Source organism: Monodon monoceros, unplaced genomic scaffold (assembly GCF_005190385.1).
Source record: "Monodon monoceros isolate NGI ecotype Baffin Bay Population unplaced genomic scaffold, NGI_Narwhal_1 Super_Scaffold_11, whole genome shotgun sequence".
NCBI classification, from domain to species: Eukaryota; Metazoa; Chordata; class Mammalia; order Artiodactyla; family Monodontidae; genus Monodon; species Monodon monoceros.
The window spans coordinates 2,995,994-3,006,365 of NW_021703767.1; the positions used below are offsets into that span (position 1 = coordinate 2,995,994).

General features: G+C 44.9%; 1 non-coding gene across 1 annotated transcript; it reads left to right on the forward strand.

Annotated features, from left to right (window-relative positions):
* The first annotated feature begins 9,768 nt into the window (after positions 1 to 9,768).
* LOC114891392 lies at positions 9,769 to 9,875 on the forward strand. Its single transcript, XR_003792499.1, has one exon. It is a non-coding gene; the product is annotated as a U6 spliceosomal RNA (small nuclear RNA).
* Positions 9,876 to 10,372: the final 497 nt, after the last annotated feature.

The following is a 10,372-nucleotide window of genomic DNA, read 5'->3' on the forward strand; positions in this document are numbered from 1 at the left end:
TTCCCCAGCCAGGGGTTGAACCCATGCCCCCTGCAGTGGAAGCACAGAGTCCTAACCACTGGACTGCCAGGGAACTGGATCCTTTTTTTTTTTTTTTAAAGCTCCCATTCTTAGAACCGTAGTAGTGCACCCACAGATAAATGATGAAAACCAAGCACTATATGGGGAGAAAGGAATACGAACAGTAACAAGCGAACCTAACTCTTCTACAGCGAGTAATGAACCCCTGTGAAGGAGGCCAGGAAGGAAAGAACCAACTTCAGTCACTTTGGAGAACAGTATTTTGACAGGATACTGTTAAGTCTAAAGACAAAAAGAATTGGACAAAATACTGTCCTTTAGATGGTAAATTTGTTTCACACAGGGCTATGGGTTAGTAATGCTGAAACTACTCTGTGTCAGAAAATACCTAGAGACAAAGGAAAATGAAAACAAATTTACAAATCCTATGGGATGCTGCAGAAGCAGTTCTAAGAGGGAAGTTCATAGCGATACAGGTATTCCTCCAGAAACAAGAAAACTGTCAAATAAACAACCTAACCTACCACCTAAAAGAATTAGAAAAAGAAGAACAAACAAAACCCAGGGTCAGCAGAAGGAAGAAAATAGTAAATGTCAGAGAGGAAATAAAGAGATGAAAATAATATAAAAGATCAATAAAACTAAGAGCAGTTTTTTTTTTAAAAAAAAGGTAAACAAAATTGACAAACCTCTAACAAGGTTCACCAAGAAGAAAAGAGAGAGGACCCAAATAAAATAAGAAATGAAAGAGGAGAAATAACAATACCACAGAAATACAAAAAATCATAAGAGAACACTATAAACAACAAATTGGACAGCGTAGAAGAAATGGACAAGTTTCTAGAAACATACAGCCCACCAAAACTGAGTCAAGAAGAAACATAATTTGAACAGATTGATCACTAGAAGTGAAATAGAATCTGTTAAAAACAAAACAAAACAAACAAAAAACCCTCCAAAACTCCCTGCAAACAAAATCCAGGACCTGATGGTTTCACTGAGGAATTCTACCAAACATACAAAGAAGAATTTATACCTGTCCTTCTAAAACTATTCCAAAAAATTGAAGAGGAGGGAACCACTCCCAAATCAATTCTTTGTGGCCACAGTTACCCTGATACCAAAACCAGAAAAAGACACTACAAAAAAAAGAAAATTACAGGCCAATATCTTTGATGTATATAGAAGCAAAAATCCTCAACAAAATATTAGCAAACTGAATCCAACAACACATAAAAAGGATCGTACACTGTGATCAAGTTGGATTCATTCAGGTCACAAGGATGGTTCAATATAAGCAAAATCAATGTGATACATCACATTAACAAAAGAAAAGACAAAAACCACATGATCATCTCAATAGATGCAGAGAAAGCATTTGACAAAATTCAACATCCATTCATGATAAAAACTCACCAAAGTGGGTATAGAGGGAACTATCTCAACATGATAAAGGCCATTTATGATATACCCACAAGCAACATAATACTAGATGAAAACATTCCTGCGAAATTCAGGAACAAGACAAGGATGCCCACTCTCACCACTTCTATTCAACATAGTATCGGAAGGCTTAGCGACAGCAGTCAGACAAGAAAAAGAAGTAAAAGGTATCCAAGGGACTTCCCTGGTGGTACAGTGGTTAAGAATCCACCTGCCAATGCAGGGGACACAGGTTTGAGCCCTGGTTCCAGAGGATCCCACATGCTGCAGAGTAATCCCGTGTGCCACAACTACTGAGCCTGTGCTCTAGAGCCCGCAAGCCACAACTACTGAGCCCGCATGCCACAACTACTGAAGCCCATGAGCCTGGAGCCCATGCTCCACAGCAAGAGAAGCCGCTGCAATGAGAAGCCTGCGCGCTGCAACGAAGAGTAGCCCCCGCTTGCCGCAACTAGAGAAAGCCCGCACGCAGCAACAAAGACCCAACACAGCCGAAGATAAATTAATTTTTAAGAAAGTATCCAAATTGGAAGGGAAGAGGTGAAACTGTCACTATTTGCAGATGACATGATACTCTATATTGAAAACCCTAAAGTCTCCACACAAAACTATTGTAACTAATAAATGAATTCAGCAAGGTAGTAGAATACAAGATTAATACACAGAAATCTATTGTGCTTCTTTATTAATGAAATATCAGAAAGAGAAAGTAAAGAAGCAATCCTGTTTAAAATTGCATAAAAAAATACCTAGGAATAAACTTAACCACTGAGGTGAAAGACCTATATGATGAAAACTCTAAAACATTGATAAAGGAGGGACTTCCCTGGCGGTCCAGTGGTTAAGACTCCATGCTTCCAGTGCACAGGGCGTGGGTTTGACCCCTGGTCAGGGAACTAAGAACCCACATGCCACGTGGCAAAACCCAACAAAAACAACAACAAAAAACACATTGATAAAGGAAGTTGAAGATGATTCAAAGAAATGGAAAGATATCCCATGGTCTTGGAATAGGAGAATTAAAATGGTTAAAATGGCCATACTACCCAAAGCAATCTACAGATTTAATGCAATCCTTATCAAAATACCCATGACATTTTCCACAGAACTAGAAAAAAATAACCCTAAAGTTTATATGGAACCACAAAAGACCCAGAATTGCTGAAGCAATCATGAGGAAAAAGAGCAAAGGAGATATAACCCTTCCAGGCTTCAGACAGTACTACATAGCTACAGTAATCAAAAACAGCCTGGTACTCGCACAAAAACAGACACACACAGATCAGTGGAACAGAATAGAGGGCCCAGAAATAACCCCCCACACATAGGTCAACTAATCTATGACAAAGGAGGCAAGAATATACAATGGAGAAAAGACAGTCTCTTCAGCAAGTGGTGCTGGGAAAACTGGACAGCTACATGTAAATCAATGAAATTAGAACGTTTCTTCACATCATATATAACAATAAACTCAAAATGGTTTAAAGACCTAAAATATAAAACATGACACCATAAAACTCCTAGAAGAGAACATAGGCAAAATATTGTTGAACAAAAATTGTAGCAATATTTTCTTAGATCAGTCTCCCAAGGCAAATGAAATAAAAGTAAAAATAAACAAATGGGACCTAATCAGACTTACAAGCTTTTACACAGCAAAGGAAACCACCAACAAAATGAAAAGACAACTTATGGAATGGGAGAAAATATTTGCAAACAGTGCAACTGACAAGGGGTTAATATCCAAAATATACAAACACCTCATACAACGCAATATTGAAAAAACAAATAACCCAATCAAGAAAATGGGCACGAGACCTAGATAGACATTTTTCCCAAAGAAGACGTACAGGTGGCCAACAGGAACATGAAAAGATGCTCAACATTGCTAATTATTAGAGAAATGCAATCAAAACCACAATGAGGTATCACCTCACACCGGTCAGAATGGCCATCATCAAAAATTCTACATATAATAAAAGCTGGAGAGGGTGTGGAGAAAAGAGGACCCTTGTACACAGTTGGTTGGAATGTAAATTGGTGCAGCCATTATGGCAAACAGTATGGAGCTTCCTTAAGAAACTAAAAAAACAGCTGTCATATGAGCCAGCAATCCCACTCCTGGGAAAAAGTGAAAATTATTTTGAAAAAGATGCATGCACCCCAATGTTCATGGCATCATTATTTACAATAGCCAAGACATGGAAGCAACCTGAATGTTCATCGACAGATGAATGGATAAAGAAGCTGTGGTATATTTATACAATGGAATATTACTCAGCCATAAAATAGAATGAAATAATGCCATTTGCAGCAACATGGATGGACCTAGAGTATTATGCTTAGTGAAGTAAGTCAGACAGAGAAAGACAAATACTATATGATGTCATTTGTACGTGGAATCTAAGAAATAATACAAATAAATGTATATACAAAACAGAATCACATAGAAAACAAACTTATGGTTACCAAAGGGGAGAGGGACAAATTAGGAGTATGGGATTAACAAATACAAACTACTATACATAAAATACATAAACAACAAGGATATATTGTATAGCACAGGGAATTATATTTAATATCTTGTAAAAAAATTACTCTCTGTGCACATTAGGACTGAAAAAATAATTAAATACATGGTGGAGAAGGAGGCCAGGATTCTTACTGTTGGAGAAAGATGTTACAAATAAGGAAAGGGGAGAGCTGCAAGGAACCTGGTGGTATTGGATTGTATCTGAGAAATCAGTGTGAATCTACGGTTTTTGATATACGGGTATGTAGACACGGAAGTTAATACAGAGTATGCATATGCTTGGGTTAGCATATATACATATTTTCTAGCTCTCGTTGCTCAAAGACAATGACACCTCAGTCACAATGAGCTCACCTGGCGCCCAAATCTTGGTGTTTAAGCACCATTCTCCAATGTAAGGAACCAAGGATCCTTGGAGAATTGGTTGATTCCAGGACTGTGGTGGGGAAATACAAGCTGAGCCTGAAACATCTTGTGGAACGAGAAAATAAGGAATTGCTTGAAAAAGAGGGGCATTTGTTGAAAGTACACAGGAACCAACCTGCAGGAGTTCCCAATGGCCAAATCTAGGATAATCTGGGCAACTAAATAAATGGTGATTGAGTTGTATTATAACCCTAGCATAAAAGAGGTATCCACAAGCTCATATAAAGTATTGAATAAATAAATAAATAGTGGAGGAGAGACAGCTCTTCCTTGCAGAAGAGTTCCAATTAAAATGTAAAAAGAAGGACTGAAATTCAAAATCACCACTAGGCACATGCCACCATGATAATCATTGCCAGCAAGACCCACCGATGGATGCTCAATTCAGAGGGCAAAAGTTTGGAGAGCAACAGGAGAGTCGCACAGTTTTAAAGTACCTCCTCCAAGATATTTATTCATTACACAGGGAAACTATACCTTTACAATGGAAACCCCCAACAGACACCCCCTAGCCTGGTGATCAAGGTCAGCCTCCCCTGTAATCAGGCTCATGGACACCACATACCGCCTGACCTGCCTGATGCACTGAGCAGGACCATGATCATGGCTGTGGAGCTCCTGCCAACATGAGTAACCCATGAAACAATGTCAGACAAGCCCTCTTGGAGGGACAGTCTCCAGGGCTTACCCTTCCAAGGCGTCACGGCCACGACGGACGGGGGGACTGGGGACAGCCTCAGTGTGGAGGTGAGTGGGGACCCGGCAACCCGGGGGAGTGTGGGAGCCTGGCGTGGATCCTGGAACAGGAAGAGGACGTCAGTGGGACACTTACTAACACGGGAGGTACCTGGCCTGGTGTGTGTTTATGGGAATGGACTGGCAGAGGCGGAGCAGTTGATGAGGAGAGAGGGGAGGGCCGCAGGAGGGAGTCCACAGGAAGGGGAGCCGGGTGGGACCAGTGGCTGCCTGTCCTGCCTTTGTGGAGTTGGTTGCATTTTGGGGTGGGGGTTAATTTACACACGGAAAGACGGAGCACTCCGTGATGCTGTTGGGTGGGCACTGACAGACGTGCACACCACACACCATCATTCAAACCAAGCTGAGGGCTTCCATCCCTGGAGACTTTCCTTGGGCCCCTGACCCCAGTACCTCCCCAGGACCACGCTTGGACCAGGGCAAGTGCAACCCTGTGCCTCAGGCGTAGGTTGATGGGTTCAGCAAATTAAAGTGGTTTGGGAACCCTCCCGGGGGCCCCACACCTTGAAGTGCCTTCCTCTGAATTTTCCAAGTACTTCTCATGCTTGGGAATGGCCGATCCCCATCTTTCCCTTTTGGGGTACTTCGTGATCCTCTATACTCTACCTCCTGGGATTGACCAGTGCATCCCTTGCTCATGGGCTGCAGCCCTATGTATGTGTGTGTGTATATGTGTGTGTGTGTGTGTGTGTGTGTGTGTGTGTGTGTGTGTGTGTCTGCATGCCCAACTTCTGCTTGCCCTTCCATGTTCCACTGCTCAGGTAAAGCACCCAAGGGCAGCAAGATGGTGGGGGGCCTCCTTTGCCCTGTGTGCCCCCCCTGGCTGTCAGCAGGCAGTCCTGGGAGTGGCCACACCCATCTCCCCTGAGGGCCGTGAGACCCTTGCTCCCATACCTTTATCCTTTCTGGTCTCCAATCCAGGCAATTATGTCAGGCTCACCCTGTGGGAAAAGTCATGGACCTTCCTTGTGCAAATGGGCCATCTCTTCTGGCTCCACCCTGGCCCCTCTCCTGGCCTCCCACTGGTGGCAGTGTGGAGGGCATGGGTGTGGCAACATTGAGAGAGTTCTGGGAGTGTAGCGATCACAGCTGGGGAGGCCGGTTGGAGACAAGACTGGAAGGCACCTTGTCCTACATGAAATTTCCAACAGTAAATCCAGCACGGCCAGAAAAGGAACTGTCGTTCACATTTGCATTTGCGGTCACCATTAACCACACGTTTGAAAGCCATTGGAAACCGTTATTCACGGCAGCAAGATGGGTGGTACAGCAACCCAAGTGCTGGGGGAACCAGCATGAAATAAGTGGTCTTAGGGAACTGGGCAGCAGGAAGGCCTAGATTGTTTCCATGAAAACAGGTTCCCAAGGGCCACTGCACTGTGAGTAATGAGGGCACTGATCCCATTCACGGGGGCTCCACCCTCATGACCTCATCACCCCAAAGGCCCCACCTCCTAACACCATCACATCAGGCATTAAGATGTCAGTGTATGGGACTTGACTGGTGGCGCAGTGGTTAAGAATCAGCCTGCCAATACAGGGGACGCAGGTTTGATCCCTGGTCTGGGAAGATCCCACAGGCCGCAGAGCAACTAAGTCCATGTTCCAGAGCTACTGAGCCTGCGCTCTAGAGCCTGCAAGCCACGACTACTGAGCCCACGTGCCACAACTATTGAAGCCCGCGCACCTAGAGCCCATGCACCTAGAGCCTGTGCTCCGCAACAAGAGAAGCCTGTGCACCGCAATGAAGAGTAGCCCCCGCTCGGCGCAACTAGAGAAAGCCCGTGCACATCAACAAAGACCCAACGCAGCCAAAAATAAATAAATAATTTATAAGAAGAAAGATGTCAACATATGAATTGTGGGGAGACAGTCTGTAGCAGAAGGCTTAGACGAGATAACCAACTATGATCGTGGGTGAGATACATAACTCACCTCTACCAGTGTCTCATCCATACAGGGAGGGCAAAAGGAATGCCCACTTGCTAGAGTCGTGAAAATTACATGTAGAAGAAACTACATATATTCATCTGTGTCTTGCTTAGAACAGGGCTTGGCACATAATACGCTCTTAATAAATATTAGCTCATTAGATATAGACTAAGAAGTATGTGTGTTGTATATATTGCTATATGTAAAATTGAAAACTGGAGAAAACTATATTAAATCACTGAAAAAATAATCACTGAGCTCCCACTGTGTGCCGGCGCTGAGGATACAAAGCTGGTCAGTGATACAAGCTTTTGGATCGTTACTGCAATTCTAAGCCCGTTCTTAATCTACATGTATTGAGGGAAGGGAATTATAGGTCATAGGAAGTTGCCAAGAGGTGCCACAGACCTGCAGCAATGGAATCCCATATGGACAGACTGTCCTGCCTCTCTCTGACCTTCTCTTACTGAGTGTCAGGCTGGGGAGCCAGGTGGGGGGATGCCCATGTAACCAGAGGTAACCTGCAGTGGGGGAGGGTGGTGATGCGGAGCTCAGATGTCATTTGATTGAGACAGTGCAGCAGTCTGGAAGGCATTCTCACGCAAGGGCTGGAAGTCTGGTCTACATCTGTTGTAAAGCGTGTCATGCCCATATGATTTGTGTCTGAGTCAGCCACCTGAGCCCTCGGGACTTCCCATGTCCATGCGCCAGCTGCCTGTCCCCTCTAATTGCGGAGCCAGTGGGCATCCACGGATGTCCCTCCCAGACCCCACTGGGGCAGCGAGGTTTGCTCTCAGTGCCGCAGCGGGTGTCCACCAGGAGTGCTGTGCTGGGATTCGGCACTGCACACTGGGCCAGATGCCCTGCTCTTTGCTTCTGGTCCAGAACAAACAGTCTGTGCCCGTTGAATCCTGCTCCCCGGCCCTTTCTATTTTTATTTTTTAACCTGAAAATGTCAGTTGGCCCGTCTGTTGCAGCACACGCCAAGCTTGATTTCTCATTGTCCCGACCACATGTGTAGTCCACTCCCACGTCAGGAGACAGGGCGCCAGCAGCAGGAGAAGCCCCTCTCCCCTCGAGTCTTCTTGGGCTCACTCCCCTCCACTCCCCTGTAACCACAACCCTGATTTCTGACATCATATATTGTTTTGTCTTTTTTGAACTTGACATGCATGGAATCCTTTATTATGTTCTCCATTGTGTCTGGCTTTTCCATTTTGCATCACGGCGTGCGCGTGCGATTCATCACGGTGTTGGGAGGATGGCTGGAGCATTGGGCCACTGCACCTGAGCCGCTGTGACTGTCCTTGTGTGTGCCCTGCCTGATGCATGCCTACGCATGTCCTTCCTGGTGTGTGAATGTGGTCACAGCACAATTGGAGGACTGATGGGATGGATTGATCACATGGATGGATTGGATGGATGGAGACCCGGGATTACATTTTCAGGTTTAAATGTTCTGGAACTCCTATTTAGTTCCTAAGTTTTACCTAATGTTGGGCAAGTCTGGCTTGTCCCCTGGCAGGCACAGGGCACACCTATCCATGGGACCACAGCAGGCTGGGGCAATCAGCTATGGGTGGTCACTCTTGATTTTGAAAATGGTTTCCCCTCTGAGATCTTCAGATTTGGTGGAGAGCAAGCGTGAGGACTCTGAGGGCTGTTTCCATGGAGATGGGAAGAAAATGATATCCTGAGTGCTGACCTGCTGACTTGCTGACCACCACGGGAGGTGCTCTCATGGGCCATTTTGCTGAATTTTCACAGCAGTTACTGTTATCACCCTTTCTGGGTCAGGAGCCTGAGACTTGGGACGTGGCCAGGGTTACACGGCTGCCAGCTTCAGAGCCAGGGGTTGCACTGGTTTTTCTGGCTTCAAAGTCCAACGTCTCCCATGTGCAGTTGTTGTCTCCTTGAGACAAGACAGTTTTCTTCGTCTTTATGTCCCTGAGCCTCATCTCCCCCCTATGCAGGAGGCACCCAGAGTTATGTGGGAGGATTCTGGGAAGACGGCAGAGTAGGAAGCGGCAGAATCTGTCTCCCCACCTGGACCATCGCACTGGCAGCATCTGAATGGTGGAACTGTTCTCGGAATCTGGAGTCTGTTGAAAGCTTGCAACTTCAAGGGGGAAGGGCTGGGTTGTAAATTGCGGTTAATTTTGGTAAAAGTCAGCTCTTGCACAGTAGTGGCTACTCAGCCCCCATCACCAGCCCAGGGCAGGCAGCGGCGCCCTCGCAGCCACCTGCATAGATTGTGAGAGTTAGGGTGGGAAACAGGACTCTGCCCCCAAATACAGGGGACTGTGATCTGACGGCAGGCTGCTGCCTCCGATCCCAGAGGGGCCCACGGGGGGATAGCCATAGTTGTACCTCCCCCATCGCTGCCAGGCCCTCCCCCTCAGGCCGACGTGACTGCCAGCGCACTTAAAGGGCTGGCATCTTTTTTTTTATCCTTCGTGTTTTGCTTTTTCCTCTTTTGGAGCCAGACATTAAAGATTAGAACATCCAAAAACAACTGCATATATGGGGAAAACTAGAAAGTAACTGTATATACCCAGGGAAAGGCTCAGAAAAGACCCGAGAAGATTAAGTTTACGCCTCAGGCACAGCATAGAGACAGCCTACAGCAATTAAACACACACACACACACACACACAGTGCTTGCTTCGACAGCACATATACTAAAATTGGAATGGTACAGAGAAGATCAGCATGGCCCCTGAGCAAGGCTGACATGCAAATTTGTGAAGCGTTCCATATTTTTAGAGGGGATATATGTATACGTGTGGTATAGCATAAAGAAACACAACATTGTAAAGAAACTATACTCCAAAAAAACCCCAACAACAACAATAAACAAATCAACAACAAAACCCAGCAAACACGGGGAAAGAGGGAAGAATCTGATTTTCAGAGCTACCACATTATTAGATCCAAATGTCCAGTTTTCAACAAAAAATTACAAGGCATTCAAAGAAACAGGGACACAGGGTCCATTCAAAGGAAAAAAAAAAATCAACAGGAACTGTCTCTGAGAGACCTGAGGGCAGATCTACTAAACAAAGACTTTAAAGCAACTGCCTTAAAGATGGCTCAAAGGACTAGAGGAGGATGTGGAGAGAGGCAAGAAAATGATATGCAAACAAAATGGAAATATCAATAAATAGACCTAAATCGAGACCAATAAAGAAAACCTAAAAAGAAGCCAAAAATAAATTCTGGAGCTTACAACTGAAATGAAAAGTTCACTAGATGAATTCA